Source organism: Carcharhinus amblyrhynchos, chromosome 2 (assembly GCF_965287045.1).
Source record: "Carcharhinus amblyrhynchos chromosome 2, sCarAmb.v2.hapA, whole genome shotgun sequence".
Classification (NCBI taxonomy): Eukaryota; Metazoa; Chordata; class Chondrichthyes; order Carcharhiniformes; family Carcharhinidae; genus Carcharhinus; species Carcharhinus amblyrhynchos.
The window spans coordinates 28,909,319-28,926,128 of NC_137325.1; the positions used below are offsets into that span (position 1 = coordinate 28,909,319).

A 16,810-nucleotide genomic window follows, 5' to 3' on the forward strand; every position below is an offset into this window, starting at 1 on the left:
GTCTACTCCAAGTTACCTCAGTATGAACAGCAGTTGAGACACTACAAATGTATATAATATCTCCACAAGTTGAAAAAGAAAAAAAGCCACTTGGTATTCTCCCACCTAGTTGCAATTCATTGCGACTTGCTGGGAATATGAAAAGGGGTATCAGGTGAAATGCCAGTTTTGGATAAGCTGTAATAGAATAATGCCCCAAAATAAATCTCACCTTCAAAATAGGATGGAAGAAAGTGGAGCCAGGGATTGAAGGTGAAGAACATTTGAAACCAATCATCTTGCCTGTTAAATCTGCTTCATACATATTTCAGATATTATCACATACATTTCAAAATAGCATAACCCATTTTATGTTTCAATCTTGTAAATTAAACAAAGTAAAAATCCTGATTACCTATCCAAACTTACGTTCTACATCTTTGGGGTTTTTTTTGTTTTTATTCTAATTCAATCCAATCAAGCCCAATTCAGAGTCTCAACAAGTTGAGACATTCCCAATCCAAGCTGACAAGACAGGGTTCTCATCTCCTGTCTTGGACTTGATCTACATGATCCAAGCTGATTGGAGTAGGCATAGCTCCTCCTACAAGGCTTGATCTCATTTGCATCTTAGCCAAAAGGCCGAGATGCCTCTTTTAAAAATTGCTTCAAATGAAGCTGAAATGTAACCTGATGACTTCAACCAAGCACAGCATGTCAATACTACACTTGATCTTAGCCAAAAGGCCGAGAATCTTTATTAATATGGTATTTCAGAGCTTTCCTGAATTCTATAATCTCTTTGTTGTTTCTCCTGCCTGATCAATGCACTAATGCCTTGTTACTATGAGGCTTGTGAGGATAGAGTCACTTCCAGTAAATACAATACATGACTGCTGGCAGCGTGAGATCTTTCCCTTTAACTTCTGCAGATGCACCATAGAAAGCATTCTTTCTGATTGTATCATAACTTGGTATGGCTCCTGCTCTGTCCAAGACTGTAAGAAACTACTTAGGGTCATGAATTGAGCCCAGTCCTTCACTCAAACCAGCTTCCCACCCACTGACTGTATCTACATTTCCCGCTGCCTCAAAAAAGCAGCCAGCATAACCAAGGACCCCACACACCCCGGACATACTCTCCTCCTCTGTCGGGAAAAAGATACAGAAGTCTGAGATCACATACCAACTAACTCAAAAACAGCTTCTTCCCTGCTGCCATCAAGTTTTTGAATGGACTTACCTTGCATTAAGTTGATCTTTCTCTACACCCTAGTTAAGTCTGTAACATTACATTCTGCACTCCTTCCCTCTGTATACTTTGCTTGTATAGTGCAAGAAACAATACCTTTCACAAATACATGTGACAAAAATAAATCAAATAAAATCAAATCCTTTTGTGCTTTAATGTCCTTGATAATAGTAAAATAGTAAAACAGTTTTAATAATCTCAAAAGGCATCCTGGGTAGAGTGCTCAAAATGGGGATCTTTGATTCTTTTGCTCCTCAACTTTGTCACTCCTAATCAAGTGCTCTTTGCAAGTTAAGGTCTGATAACACCTCTGCTGGAAGTGAGAGAATCCAGTTTCGAGGGCATAGCAGAGATCTAATAGCAGCTCATGAGAACCATGAAAACAATGTGTCCAATTTGTGGAAATTATACAGTTCTGTTGACAATGGCAGTATCATGCAAGTGCTTTTAAAGTTGTGATGTTCAGATGTGGCAATACACATTGAGAAACAAGTGATTTACGCAAGTGGTTTACACCTCATACTAATCTGGATTAGGAATTTTATGAGATTATTACCGTGTTTTTTTTGCGTATGAACTGAACAAGCAACAGGAAGCTTACTAAATTTGCATGGCTTTACATGGTTTCAGCTCCACCAGCATGATGGTAGATGCCGAAGGGGACATAGTTGTTGCTGACTTCCACCCAATATTTCTATTTTTATGTCAATTGATGTGCCCTGCTATGTACAAAATTCCCTTTTGATCAGCCCCCACAGCACAGTACCTTCCCTCATTGATTCAGATCAGCAGCAAGATCCTGGAAACTGTGGACCATTGTCCATATGGTCCATCTGGTTGGTGTAGGCTTGGAGGGCTGAAAGGCCTGTTCCTGTGCTGTAATTTTCATTTTTCTTTGTTCTTTTATATCTTGAGAGCCTCTTCGCAATGAAGACAGACATAAAAAATGAAGTGTCAAGTAAAGAAAAGCATATTTGAGGATCCAAATCTCAATGCCAGAACTAAGAGTGTTGTTTACCAGGCAGCAGTGCTCCAATGCTACAACATGCTTTGGAGAATTGGATAATCTGCAGAGGTACCTCAAAGTACTGGAGAAGTACCACCAGTCATATCTTTGCAAAGTGCTCCAAGCACAGTAGAATAAAAGTGATCTGACAGCAGCATCTTCTCTCAAGCTAACCTGCCCAAAATCAAAGATGCTAGTCACTCAAAACCAACTCTGCTGGGCAGGATGTGTTGTTCATATACCTGACACCAGACTCTGGAAACAATGTTCCACTCAGAATTCAGTCGTGGCAGGAGGCCCCCAAGAAGATAACAGAATTGCTTTAGGAATGTCCTCAAAGCACCCCAGAAGAGATCAAACATCTCAATTAACTCATGCAAGTTCTTACCTATGAGCAACTAAAAGAAAGGTTAATTCACGAAGGCAGTGAATGCATTGAGGGAGTTACCATAGAATGCCTACAGTGCAGAAGAAGGCCATTTGGCCCATTGAGTATCCAAAAGAGCAACTCACCCAGGCCCACCTAACCACCCTCCACCCGTAACTCCGTGCATTGACCATGGCTAATCCACCTAAACCGCACATGTAAGGGGCAATTTAGCCTGGCCTATCCACCTAACCTTGGACTGTGAGAGGAAACAGGAACACTTGGACGAAAACTATGCAGGCATAGGGAGAACGTGTAAGCTCCAGACAGACAGTCTTCCAAGGCTGGAATCGAACCCAGGTCCCTGGTACTGTGAGGCAGCAGTGCTAACCACTGTGCCACCATGCTGTGACTTCATCAGAAATACACAGAGGTGAATTCAAGACACTAGAGAGAATACACTAATCTCCCATCTACCTGATCCTCCTAGTATCACCTATCCCACACATGGCAGAGTCTGCAGGGCATATCAGACTTTTCAGCCATCTCAGAAACCATTGAACCAGAGTAAAAGCAAATCACCCTCAATCTCAAGGAACTGCCTGAAAAGAAGAGATTTTCCCCTTGCATTTCTCAATAATTGGACAAAGACTTGCTTTCAAAAAGAAAACCCTACACCATCATTGGATTCTACTCCTGTATAAAAATACACATTGGGAGAGAAGTGGCTTACAATATTGAAACTATTATGCTGTCCTGGCCAGATAAATCAAACCCAACAACATTCTGAGAATAACACTATGATCATACCAAGAATGTTCTGTTGGTTAAAAACTATCAGCCTCTATTTTGTGGTTTATTTATTCAAAATAGCACATTGCATGCATGCTGGGGGTATCTAGTGATTTTCAAAGGCTTCCTGTTAGGGAGCAAATTTAACATTTGAATATATACAGAAATATATTTTCAGGGTTTGGGATGGTGGTGTGGATTGCACATGCTATTTCAGTGATTGGTTCAATGAGTTTACACCACCAAATGCTCTCGGTGTCCACCTTCTGTGAAGAACTAAAATAGTCAGTTAGGCATAGAGTCCCTGCAGTGCAGAAGAAGTTCATTTGGCCCATCATCCCCACATCTGCAACAATCCCACTCAGAACCAATTCCTGTGACCCCACGTATCCCCTTGACTAAGGTGTAATTTAGCATGGTCAATCCACCTAACACGCACATCTTTGGACCCAGAGGAAATCCACACAGAGATGGGGAGAATGTGCAAATTCCATGCAGTGACCCAAAGCTGGAATTGAACCCATGTCCTGGCACTGTATATTATCAAATAAATAGGTTGGACTAAAACCTGGTGTTGTCAGACTTTTCACTGTGTTTACGCCAGTCCAAAGCCGGCATACCCACATCCTGGCACTGTGAGGCAGCGGTGCTAACCACTTTACCATCCACCTTGACTGGGGGATAGTGTCAGATACTATCAAATAGGAGACCATTATTGGATTATGCACTGGGAGAATGCGAAGGTATCAGGAAGAACGTGGCAGACTTGAAGGAAAGTGATAAGACGAGGAGTGAGAAAATCTGTTAGTAAATGGAGGGAGGTGGATACTGATCGCGCTGGAAGTGTTACGGTTGTTGTTTAACCGTAGTCTGAGTTGATCAGATTTCAGAAGTAGGCTACATTCAACACAGAGCAAGATAATGAACATGATTCCGAAGTGACATAACAGAAACAAAAAATAGAACCGAGAGTGTTGCAACTGAAAAAATTGAGTCTTTCTCAAAAGATAGCGGAAGCAGTCTTTGAATATGTTTAAGGCAAAGTGAGATAAATCCTTGATTAACAAGGGGCCGAAAGATTATAGGGATTGAGGTTACAATTAGATTAGCCATGATCTCATTGAATGGTGGAAGTGGCTCGAGAGGGCGAGTGGCCTTCTCCGGTTGTTAATTCCTATGTATTCCATTTATGTGGAATGCAGAGCATGGGATCGAACAAATAATATGGTCGCTGGAAGCCATTGTCCTTTTACTATTGTCTGTCTCTATAACTTGGTACTGGGAATTCCACTCAGAAATCTCTTCTCGAAACTGTTGCTATCTGATGATCCGATCAAGAACCGCGGTCAAACATGAAAGTCGCACAATTTCACTTTGACTGCATAGCCTCTTATCCGCCGTGAGGAATGAATTGCAATTGTTTGATGTGTCACCTTCATGCTTTATACACCGTTTATTATCAGGAGATTAGTTCAGATGTGAAGTTTTGCCGTTCCGGTCAGTTTTCGAGACTTGGTATCTCGTCACTTTCAAATCAAGTATGGCAGTTTGTAATTTCCTTGCGGTGCTTCGCATGATCTCACTCGCTTGTGAAACCTTCAGCTGAAATCTTGATCCAGAGTGACACTTGGCTTGCCTGTATTTCTTGCACGTTAACGTTCACTGAAACTCTGCCTTCAAACACAATCGGTGTATCTCAGACGCAAATGAGCTTCATCCAGTGTGGGATATGAGAAAGCGATGGGAGCGAGTATAGATGAGTGCCTCAGTAATGTTGCCAGTGTGCATGTGTGTGCTCTTAGCTACCTGAACCCCAATGGGCAATCCATAACCATCAAATGAAGACTTTACATGCTGCATTGGGAATGGCACAGATTGATTTGAAAGAAAACCAACATTAAAATCAATATTTCGGGACTGTTGGCGGCACTAAATTGCGTTTAACGAGGTGGAGGGGGGAGGTCAACATGTTAGCAGGATTTACAGCAGCGAAGTAGACAATTCGGCTCCACACCAGCCTCATCCCACTCAACTGAATTCACCACACGCTATCAATGCCTTCTTCCATTCCTTCTTCTCCTGTGGACTACTTGGTGTCTCCTGAAATCTTGGGACTCAAGAACAGCTTCTCCCCTGCTGCCATCAGACTTTTGAATGGACCTACCGTATATTAAGTTGATCTTTCTCTACACCCTAGCTATGACTGTAACACTACATTCTGCACTCTCTCCTTTTCTTCTCCCCTCTGTACTCTATGAACGGTATGTCTTGTCTATATAGCGGCAGCAACAATACTTTTCACTGTATGCCAATCCATGTGACAATAATAAATCAAATCAAATCTTGCGGTCATTCACAGTTGAAGGTTTAAGTGGATACCGTTCGATATGGTGTTGAGATTATGAGTTAAGTGGAGTCTGGTGAGCTCCATAGACCTTACACAGAAATCCCTCTCCGTGTGAGCATCAGAAACTGGCTGCCCTTTTTTGCAACATGGGGTTTGGTAAATCAGGGTTGTGCTGCGTTACTGAGGAATGCGCTCACTGTCCAGGAGATGCGAATCTCTCTTCCACACTTGATAACCGCGAACCGAAGCGTGCAGATCTTTTGTAACTCGAGAAATCTTTCCAAAATGCTGAAAGCAGCAAGCGGGAGGGTGTATTTGGTATAAGAGAGGAGCGGGTGGGTGAGTGTGTATGTGTGAGAGAGAACGCTCCAGGCAGGGAGGGTGCCCTGTTGTACATTCCCTGCAGCTATTACAGAATGAGCTTGCCAACCGGCGCAGTCTGGGTCACAAACCCTTGTGGCTATTTTAATTAGTGGAACACCACTAATTGTTTCCAAATGAGTATTTTTACAGCAATCACCGATACCTGTTTGTGTTTTGGGGCGTGCTGTTTATTTGGTTGCCCGCCATTATTATCGAGTAGAATATATGCTATCTCCGTTGATTCTCACCAACCCCCGTTTCAGATTGTAAGCTTTCATTCCTCTGAGCTTCTGCCTTTCGCTTTACGCGCCTCTACCCTTTAAAAATTGTTTTTATTTTGTGGCTGAGATGTATTAATGAGACAATGGGAGAGATGAATGGAGATTTACCACATGTTGTGGTGACACTGGTGTTTGTTAACTGTTTCTCTGCCTTTTTGATGGCTTCCCGGTTTCCATCGCTCCGCCACTCAGACTTTGCAATTCCTGTTTCAAACTTTACTCTCCAGCTCTCTCCTCCTCTAACTCCTTTGGCCATTCTGAACCAATGCATTTGAGTGACTCCTAGCTAAACTCCTGGTGAAGCTGACATTGAAGGCGCTATATAAATGCAAGTCGATGCTGACTGCGGGTGCATTCTTTTCCATACAGGGTTAAGATACAAAACGGAAGCGTGTGCTGATGTAGTGACTTTCACATTCTCAGTTTACGAAGAAGATCCAGCAGACTGCAGTGAAATCATTGACACCTCCAGTTGTTTACAGAGATTTAAAGTTTTAATGTTTATTTATTAGAGTCACAAGTAGGCTTACATTAACACTGCAATGAAGTTACTGTGAAAATCTCCTCGTCTGTTCCGGTACACTAAGGGAGAATTTAGTATGGCCATTGCACCTACCCTACACGTCTTTCTGACTGTGGGAGGAAACTGGAGCACCCGGAGGCAACCCACACAGATACGGGGAGAACCCACACAGAGAACGTGCAGACTCCACATAGGCGGGAATTGAACTCAGGTCCCCGGAGCTATGTGCCACCGTACCATCCTTAAAGCAAGGTTCCACCTAGATGTTGGTTAAGAGATAAATGTTGACCAGGGCACCATGAGAACTTCACTGCTCTTATTAATATAGTGCCATGCGATGCTTTACTTCTCTCAGAAGGGAAGTTGTTCTTGGTTTAACCATGTGGCTAAGGAATGAAGGGTAAGACCACATATTATAACCGAGGCCTGCGGGGAGATGGAAAGCATCATGTTCAGGCATGACAATCACCAATGAAACAAATTCACAGAGCCAGGGCAGTACACGCTGCCCCTAGACAGGCCTCTTCCACCCACATAGCATCACGTGGCTCTGCGCCTCGCCCCCACCACCACCTGCCCCCAACCCACCTCCCTCCTGACCCACTTCAACCAAGTTGAAAGCTTCATCCATGCCTCTGTTACATTCACACTGAGTAATTGTAATGCTGATCTCTCACCCTGCATCCTCTGTAAATTGCAAGTCACCCAATGTTCTGCTGTTTGTAACCCACCTTGTCTTTCAGCCGCCACCCCTGGTGCTAGCCCGTTATCATTGGTTATCAGTCCAGCACCTCCTTGATTTGACAACAAATCCCTCCATGGTCTTGCCCCTCATTATTTCTGCAACTTCCTGCTACCCTGGAACCGTTGGAGATCTCAATGTCCCTTCAATTCTAGCCTCTTGCCCATCACCAATTCCCTTTCCCAATTGGTGTTGGTGTCCTAAAGACTAGCACTCCCTCTCTAGACTCTCTGACTCTCTCTACCCCTTAAAATCACTTATTTAACCTTCTCCTTGACCAAGCATTTGGCCTCTGTGTTGGTATCTCTTTAGGTGTCAAATTGTGCCTGATGATATTCCTCTGGCATTTCTGTTACACTCAAGGCAATATATCAATGCAAGTTACTGCTGCAGACTTTCTGTAAAGGAATTGGGCTAAAGTATCCCAAATAACTTCAGAACATGTTGGAAGAAAAGTAAATTTTAGATTTGGAAATAATGGCTTTCGCATCTCTCCCCTGCATATGGCTGGGAGGGAGCAGGGAGCAGACAGGCTCAGAGGGTGGCCAATCAAGTCATCAGAAGGGGAGTCAGGTTTTATGTTTCAAACCCATTCAAAAAAAATTGCCCACACATTTTTATGAAAATTGTCTCAGTATTAGTTGGCGAGATAGGAGACAATGCAGAATTTGAATCAACTTCAATGGCCAGATCAATGATGCCCCTAAATTACACATTAATGCATGCACAACGCAGAATTCACACTTGCTTTGTTAGGAAGGGTTCTAACCTAAATCATCTCAAAGTATCTGCCCAAAAGCAGTTCTGACCCACAGCGCTGCAATCTCCACCAAATGTAGGGCAAGGAGCAGGGATTTGATCCTAGGTTGTTAGCACCATTCTGATTCACACTGGCCACCTAACTGTCTGAATAACCAGCACCCCAAGTTGTTGTGGCAGCAGATACTTTTACATGCATGTTGTAACCTAGAGTTATGCGTAGTGATGACAGAAGCTCCAATTTCTTTCACATGGAATCTCTCCAACTCTTACCGCCTGTCACTGTTTACAAGATGATACTTAGCCTGATAGGTTGTGTTATGTACACACCTTCTTTGTCCATCAAGTCCTGGAGTGGGATTTGAACCCTGGTCCTCTGGTTCTGAGGCAGAGCAGTTTACCCACTGCACCACAAGGCCTCCAAAATATATCCATCTTACAAAATGTAAATCTGAAAGTAGTCATTGTTAGCTTTGTCATCTGATTGTTATTTTTTAATGTTGTGCATGACAATGGTCAGTACAATTCCAAAAGTAATTTATTAATTATAAAATGCTTTGCGATGGCCTGAGGTTGTGATAGGTGCTATATATAAATGCAATTCTTCACTCCCTTATTCACGCCCAAGTCAAGAAATCCCTTATCACAATCCTGGAACCTTTTCTCTTTCTCTTTCCTCTCCCTACATACAGAAGAAATAAAACAATTCTGCCCACAATGTGTTTTATTCAGTAATTTATAAAAGTCTATCATTTCTTTTCTCCTTTTTATTCCACAAAGGATACGAGCATTGCTGTCAATGTGACATATTGCTCATCATCATTGTTATTTAGAAGGAACATGGGCTGTAGATACACCCCCAAAACTGTTGGGGAGGGAGTTCCAGGAAGATCCATGGGATGTAGACACACCCACAGTGTTATTAGAGAGGGATTTCCAGGATTTTTACCCAACCATGATGAGTTAACTCCAAGTCAGGATGGTGTATCACTTCAAAGGAAACTTTCAGATGGCGGTGATCCCAAGCGCCTGCTATATTTCCAAGTGATATAGGTCACAGTTTTGAAAGATCCTGTCAAAAGAGAGCTTGGCACTTTTCTGCATTGCATGTTGTAAATGGGGCACACTGCTGTCGCTGTCTGCCAATGATAGAGGGAGGGAATGTTTAAGGTGGTGCATGTTGGTTTTGGAACTGCACTCATCCAAGAAAGTGAGGAGCCTTGACATATACTTTGTAGGTGGCTCTGGGGAGCCAAGAGGTGATCTACTCAACACAGCATAACTATTATTGTAGTCACTATATTTATATGGCTGGGCTAGTAAATTTGCTGGTCAATGGCAACCCGCAGCACGCTGACGGATTGAGTGGTGGAAGTACAGTTGAACGTCAAGGGGAATTGGTTAGATTCTCTTTTGTTAGAGGTGGTCATTATCTGGCACTTGGTGTGGTGTAAATATTACTTGTTATTTAGCAACCCAAGCCTTATTTAGAAGATTTAAATGCGAGCATCCAATCCTAATCAAAGTAGTTGTACAGAGAATGTATATTCCCAAATGATTATGTCAGTTTTCATGCTCCACGTGAGCTTCCGCCACACCCACTTCATCAATTCCTAACATCCTCTATATCTTTCTGCCTCATACCGCATATCTTCTTCCACCTGCAATGAATTTGGCATGTTCAATTTAAAAAGCTGTAATACTCGTTCAAGTAAGTTTTTAGACCTGAGATTGTTTTGGGTAGCACCCCAGCGGCCAAACTTCTCCTGAGACTCCACTAAGTGGAACACACAATTGGGCACCAGCCATGGCTAATTCACCTATCCTGCACACTCCATGTTTCCTTGTCTGGATATAAAATCATAGAATCTCTATAGTGCAGAAGGAGGCCATTCAGCCTATCGAGCTTGCATCAACAATTATCCCACCCAGGCCCTATCCCTGTAAGCCCACATATTTACCTTGCTAATCCTCTTGACACTAAGATATAATTTATTATGGCCAATCAACCTATCCCGCATGTCTTTCGAGTGTTTCCAGAGCAACTGGAAGATACCTACAGGAGAACATGCAAACTCCACACAGTCAACAATGACAGTGTGTGCTCATTCTCGTTATGGCCCAGTCGTCTTTTTGAGCCGTTATCAAAGGATAAGAACTAATCGGCCGTGCCTTGCAGGAGCGCCGCTTCCAGCTCACAATTTTGTATCAGGATTGATGGGCGGTAAGGAACTGCCAACTCTCCATCAGCCAGGCATACTCTCCCAAATTCACACTCCTGCCAGTTATTGAGTTTGAAACCCATCCACAGTAGTTCTGATTCCTGCTGATATCTGTTGAGTCTGGTCGAGTCGGGGTAATGGTGGTGATGGACTTGGGGAAGTGGGGTGAAATGCTGGAGTCACTTACCGATGGAGTTTGAGTTCACAAGTGTAAAGACAGTTTTAAGCAGGCCAATTGCACCACTCCAATCCAAGTTGTTTGACTCAAAGTGGCCCAGTGGATGCACAAACCCCATATTTACCCTGCTAGTCCACCAGATGTAACATGGCCAACCAATCTAACCCACACTACTTTGGATTGTGGGAGTCACCCGGTGGAAATCCACGCAGACACGGGGAGAACGTGCAGACTCTACATAGACAGTCACCCAAGTCTGGAATTGAACCCAGGTCCCCAGCGCTGAGAAGCAGCAGTGCTAATCACTGTGCTACCCTGCCACCCAATCTATAACCACTAATTTAAGCAATCGTACTTTAAAGCGCGCTCGGTAGTTCCTCATTTTCTAGTTAACAGGCATCCTACAGTAAACTTCCACACAAAGGTCAAAGTCAGGGTTACACGAAGCAGAAATGCGACGCCACCTCGAAAGATTAAAAACGTTACACATTCTGCAAGTTACATTTGATAACTATTAATTTTGCAGACGTAGCTAATACTCATTTAGTCAGACAGCAGATGTGGCGGCATTGGGTTCTGAAAGAGATTCATTGGTTCGCCGGCGACTGTAGCATTACTCTGTTGGACGCCAGAGGAACGAATCGTTTGTTTCATCCGTTATTAAGTGTATCGCCCTGTCGGAGATCCCCTGCAGATGCACATGTCTGGAGTCAGGCTAGGGGGTGATCAGAACCTTGTAAAAATGCCGACCCAATGGCCAGAGTCAGCAAAACAGCTCGTCCTTGGTGTGTTTAGGAAGTTTATGGGCACTGAGTAGAATATTCGCGCTTTACACGTTTTGTGAAATTCTGCTAACAATCTTGCCAGAAAGAAAGCAGATTTCCTCTCCAGTAAAGGAATTACCCCCAAGGCACTGACATGCCTCTTCGTTTTTAGCTCCAAATCGATTTTTGTTTGGGGGGGAGAGGCGGGGTTATTTCTCCGCTATCATTTTCTACGCTCCTTCCTGCTATGGTGGGTTGGTGAGTGGTTTATCGAACGCCCGCTGCTCTGCTGTGAACAGGCGGCTGGGCGGCAGTGTTCAAAGTAAAAGCCCGTCTTATTATGCTTCCCCTCTCCCCTGTCCAGCATCGAGGGAATCACAGAAGATCACAACGCAGGAGGCCGTTGAACCATCGTGCCTGTGCCATCCCTTTGAAATAACTATCCACTTAGGCCCGCCCCTCTCTCATTCTTCCCCTATAGCCCGGCACTTCCTATCAATTCAAGCTTGTATCCAATTCCCCTTTGAAAGTGACCATGCATTCCACTGTTCCCACCACCCTCTCAGACAGAGCATTGTTAAATCCTAATCACCACTCTGGTTATTTTGTTAACCGTGTTGAACCTGTGCTCTGTGGTTAGCAGGATCCTCCTTCAAGTGGAACCAGTTTCTATTTATTGTAAAGGAACAGAGGAACAGTGAGGTTGTCCATTCAACCCCTGGGGCCCAGCTCTGCCATTAAATTGGATAATCGCTTCTCGACCTTTTGACTAAGACCAAGCGTCGGATCAAGTCCAAGATGGGGTGCAATGCCTTTATCTTGTCAGCTTGGATCTTGTTTGTCTCTTGTGGGGACGGTGAATAGGATTCAATTTGAATTTGATTTGTGTTTGGAGCAAGCAAGGAATGGATTTGGGTTTACCCGGTCCTCTCTGAACATTGGCTTTGTAACTTTAAGGATGGGGTAAAATAAATAAATGAAATAATAACTGATCGGTATCTAAATCCGATGTCTCCTGCGACGGTTCCATATCCCCTAATACCTATCGCCGCACCAAATCTATCAGGCACAGCTTTGAATGTTTTCAATTGACTCCCGAGCCAGATTTCCATAACCCTTTGTGTGAAGGAGTGTTTAACCCTTTGTGTGAAGAAATGTTTCCTTACATCACCCCTGCTGAACGGCCGCGGTTTCACATGAAGGTTACACCCTCGTGTGAACAATTGGTTTCCATGTATCCTGTCAAATCCCTAACACCCCCTGCTCTTTGTAACCGCTGTGATTGTCCAGAGAATCCAGCAGCCATTAAGCAATTGTCCATTGTAGCATTAAGCACATGACGGCGGAAAAGGTTAAGAAATACCGTCATTAAGAGGGCGAAGACATTCTGGATGAAATATGAGGGGTGGGGGGAGGAGGCACTTTGGTTTTTGTTCAACGTTGATGCAGCAGGGGACGGTGAGCGTTTGGGAATACAAACTGGCTGTAACAATTCGTGCCTCTCGCAGAAGACGAGGAAATTCGACCGGAATCCTTCCGGAGAGTTCAACAATTTCCGCGCCGGGATTTTGTGACACGGCCGTCACGATTCATGAGAATTTCGTGGCTCGGGCGGACACAGAGGTGACCCGTGTAATGGGTCCCATTCAGATTTCTACTGCTGCTGAAGACCCATGAAACAGGCAGTGGTACAAATTAAATTGCAGTGTGACGTTTTAGAGATTTAACAGACCTCTCCCCCCATCTCTTTGTAGATTGGAAGGGATGGGGAGTGGGGGAGAGGCGAGGGGCTGGTTGATTATGCTGCATTTAACAAGGGTTCACTGTTTCAGATTGACCAAGAAACGCTAGCAAGAGAATTTAATTTCTATTCGAGAAATACCCACAGACACGCATATATCATATGGAGTGATATTTATATATCCACTGCAGCAGACACACAATGTAGAGACACACTCATTGCAAATAGCATGTTTCATTTTATTTCTTCCAACAATATCTAACCATTTAAAAACAGAGGATTTTATTTCATTTATCGCATGGGATGTTCCACTGGCTACGCGCAATAATGCGTTTAGAAGCATCCCGGTGGCTGTATCTTTCTCCAGTTCTGCTTAATATTGTAATTTCCCCCTATCCCTAACCTCCACATCGCCTTGAACCTCCAGGCTGTCTTTGATAGAATACTATTATGATAATGTTAAAACGCGTGATACCAGGAGCTTCAGATTCTGAGATAGTGTTGTTTCTGGCGACGATGGAATATGGGCGCGCCTGGCCGCCCTTTGGAAACGATTCACAGGGATTGACACGTCTCGGAATCTCATCCACTTGGTAACGTGGGAGGAGGGTGTCTGGGACATCCGAGCTCTGTGCTGCTCACTCCCCAAGTCTGAGTGGGCTGGCCGCCCCCTCCCCCCCGCCCCCCCACAGCCCACTTTGACCTTTGTGGGGGGAGGAGATCAGAAGCAGGAAGACCATCAGTCCTCCAGACAGTTCCAGAAGACACTTGTCTTCCCCTCCCCTCCCCCTCCCCGCCAAAATATACACGAAACAAAAAACAGATGGTGAAATATGCGTCAAAATTTATCAGATTTTAGAAAAAAACATATTTTCGCGCTGCATTCAAATGCAATACAGCAACTTAAACAACGTGGCGGCGGGCAGCATTTGGACAAGTATGCTGCATTGTATTTATACTTTAATTTTAAAGATGGGAAGCTTGGTTAGAATATTAGTCTGGAAACAAATCGGATTAAACACCCCAACCCTCCTGCTCATTTATATACGATTACGTTAAGTAACGGCAAAAAATTGCATTTATATAGCACTTTTAAAATAGTAAAATGATCTAAGATGCTTCATGGGAGCAATGAGCAAAGAATATTTGACAGCCTACCACATAAAGAGATATCGGGGCAGATTGCCAGCTGCTTGGCCAGAAATATGAGTTTTAAAGGAGTCTCCCAGGGGAGAAGAAAGGCTGTGGGAGGTGGGGAATTTAAGGAGGGAGATCCAGATTTGAGCCGCAGGAAACTGCAGGCACACCCCAGGGGTTTGTAGAGCAGTGCTAGATTACAAAAACATGGAGGGGCAAAGACATGGAGCGACTTTCTTTTTAGAAGAGCAAAGGGTTATTGGTTGAACAGAATTTGGGTGTAAAAAAAGATTGCGGATTAGGAACCAGATGTCATGCATCTGAAGGAAGGGAGCACGGCCGAAGTACTGCTTTGTACTTGTCTCTACCAAGGAAAACAAATCTGCTGCTCAAGTTGTAGTGAAACAGGAGACACTAGAGCAGCCAATATGATAAACGAAAGATATAGAAAGACTGGCTGTACTTAAAAGTTTGTAAGTCACCAGGACCCAATCAGAAATGAGGGTGGATATTGAAGTTACTAACCTTGATCTTCCAATCTTCCTCACATAAGGGGACTCCAGAGGACTGGAACATTGCAAACATCACAACCTTCTTCAAACAAGGGAGTAAAGATAATCTGAGCAATTACAGGTCAGAGTTTAACAACTGTGTTGGCAAAGCTTTTAGAAATGATAATCTGGAACAAAATTATCTTACTTGGACAAAAGTGGATTAATTAAGGAGTGTCACGTGGATTTGTGAAGGGCAAATCTTGTTTTACTATTTTGAGTTATTTGATGAAGTAACAGTAAAGGCTGATGAGGATAATGTGGTTGGTTGAGGTACATGAACTTTCAAAGAAGTTTTTGATAGACTGCCACATATGAGCCTTGGTGGCACAGTGGTCAGCACTACTGCCTCACAGTGCCAGGTACATAGGTTCAATTCCCGGCTTGGGTCACTGTCTGCGTGGAGTCTGCACAATCTCCCTGTGTCAGAATGGCTTTCCTCAGCTCTGATGTAACTGAACAAGCAATGAAGTCTGGTGAGTAGGTGATTTATACAGTAAATTCATTGCAGTGTTGACGTAAGCCTACTTGTGACACTAATAAATAAACTTAAAGTTTGTGAGCAAAGCTCAATTTAATGGAATGAAAAGGATTATGCAAGTATAGACACCAGACTGACTGAATAACAGAAGCAGAGTAATGGTGAACTTTTCCAGACTACCCAACCAGCCCAAGTTTAAAAATCTCCATTCATAGTGTCGAACATTATATGTGATTCTGCAATTGGACAGCACTTGCTAAACAATCCTGCTCTAAATTACACTGAAAACTCTTTGAGGATTATCAGTTGGGGCCACAGTGTGGTTCACTTAGGCATGCTAGAAGCTACATATATTCACAAACAGGATCCTGTCATTTGCAGACAGAAGGAGTGTGTCCTTTTCCAACTGAATAAAAGCTTGTGAGGGGACATCCATTTCCTGGTTCATTCCCCAAGGCAATGCCTTGACAAGCCAGAGTCGATCTGTGCAGTTTGAATTTGAACAAAAGTTTGGCACTTAACTGTTCCCTGGTGCATTCTTCATGGCAACTTCTTTACCCGTCAGACCCCCACAACCAATAAGCATTCTCTTCTCATGCAGTATAAATAATTGTTCCATTTACTATTAGTATTCTTGCAAACTATTCTGATGAGTGCAAGACAAAAAATGTTTGACACCATATTCCTTTTTTCAGCAATAGAAGAGAATTACATGGCCTTGTGGAGGAGGGGGGGTGTGGGGAGGGGGCAGGGGGAGGTGGTGAATGGGACTAGAATCACTTACAGAGAGCCAGCATGGACAAGCTACACAGATTGCCCTCTTTCTATGCTGTAACCATTCTATGATTTTATGAACAAAATAAAGTACAGACAACAGTGTCTTGGGTGGATTTATATGTATACAGGGCGTCAGGTAGGAAGTCAGTGAGGAGTGCATTGAATGTGTATGCATCAAACACGTCAATCAGGGATACAACAGTCGTTGACCACAGGGAGTGGGGGGTGTTATAGACCCTTACAATCACATTTTGATTTAATGTTTTAAGTTTCCTTTGGACTTTGGTTTCTGTTCGAGCCGTCCCCCCTTCCTTTTTGGGGGGCTGCCCCTCTTAGTTTGTCTCTAAGTTAATTTGAATTCGTTTACTCGTTGGGTACATAAAAGAACTACAACAGTCATTGATGAGGGATAGGGGCTGAAACGGGTGATTATATGGAGATGAACGTGATGATGGAATTGAATGATTAGTTCACGGTGGGAAAAGGCAATGGTTACAAATTACCTGGTTTAGTCAAGACTGTGGATTGGGAAAAGCCAGCAAGAAGTC

General features: G+C 43.5%; 1 non-coding gene across 1 annotated transcript; it reads right to left on the reverse strand.

Annotated features, from left to right (window-relative positions):
• Positions 1 to 539: 539 nt before the first annotated feature.
• On the reverse strand, positions 540 to 738 carry LOC145361945 (U2 spliceosomal RNA). The gene has a single exon (XR_013889895.1). It is a non-coding gene; the product is annotated as a U2 spliceosomal RNA (small nuclear RNA).
• Positions 739 to 16,810: the final 16,072 nt, after the last annotated feature.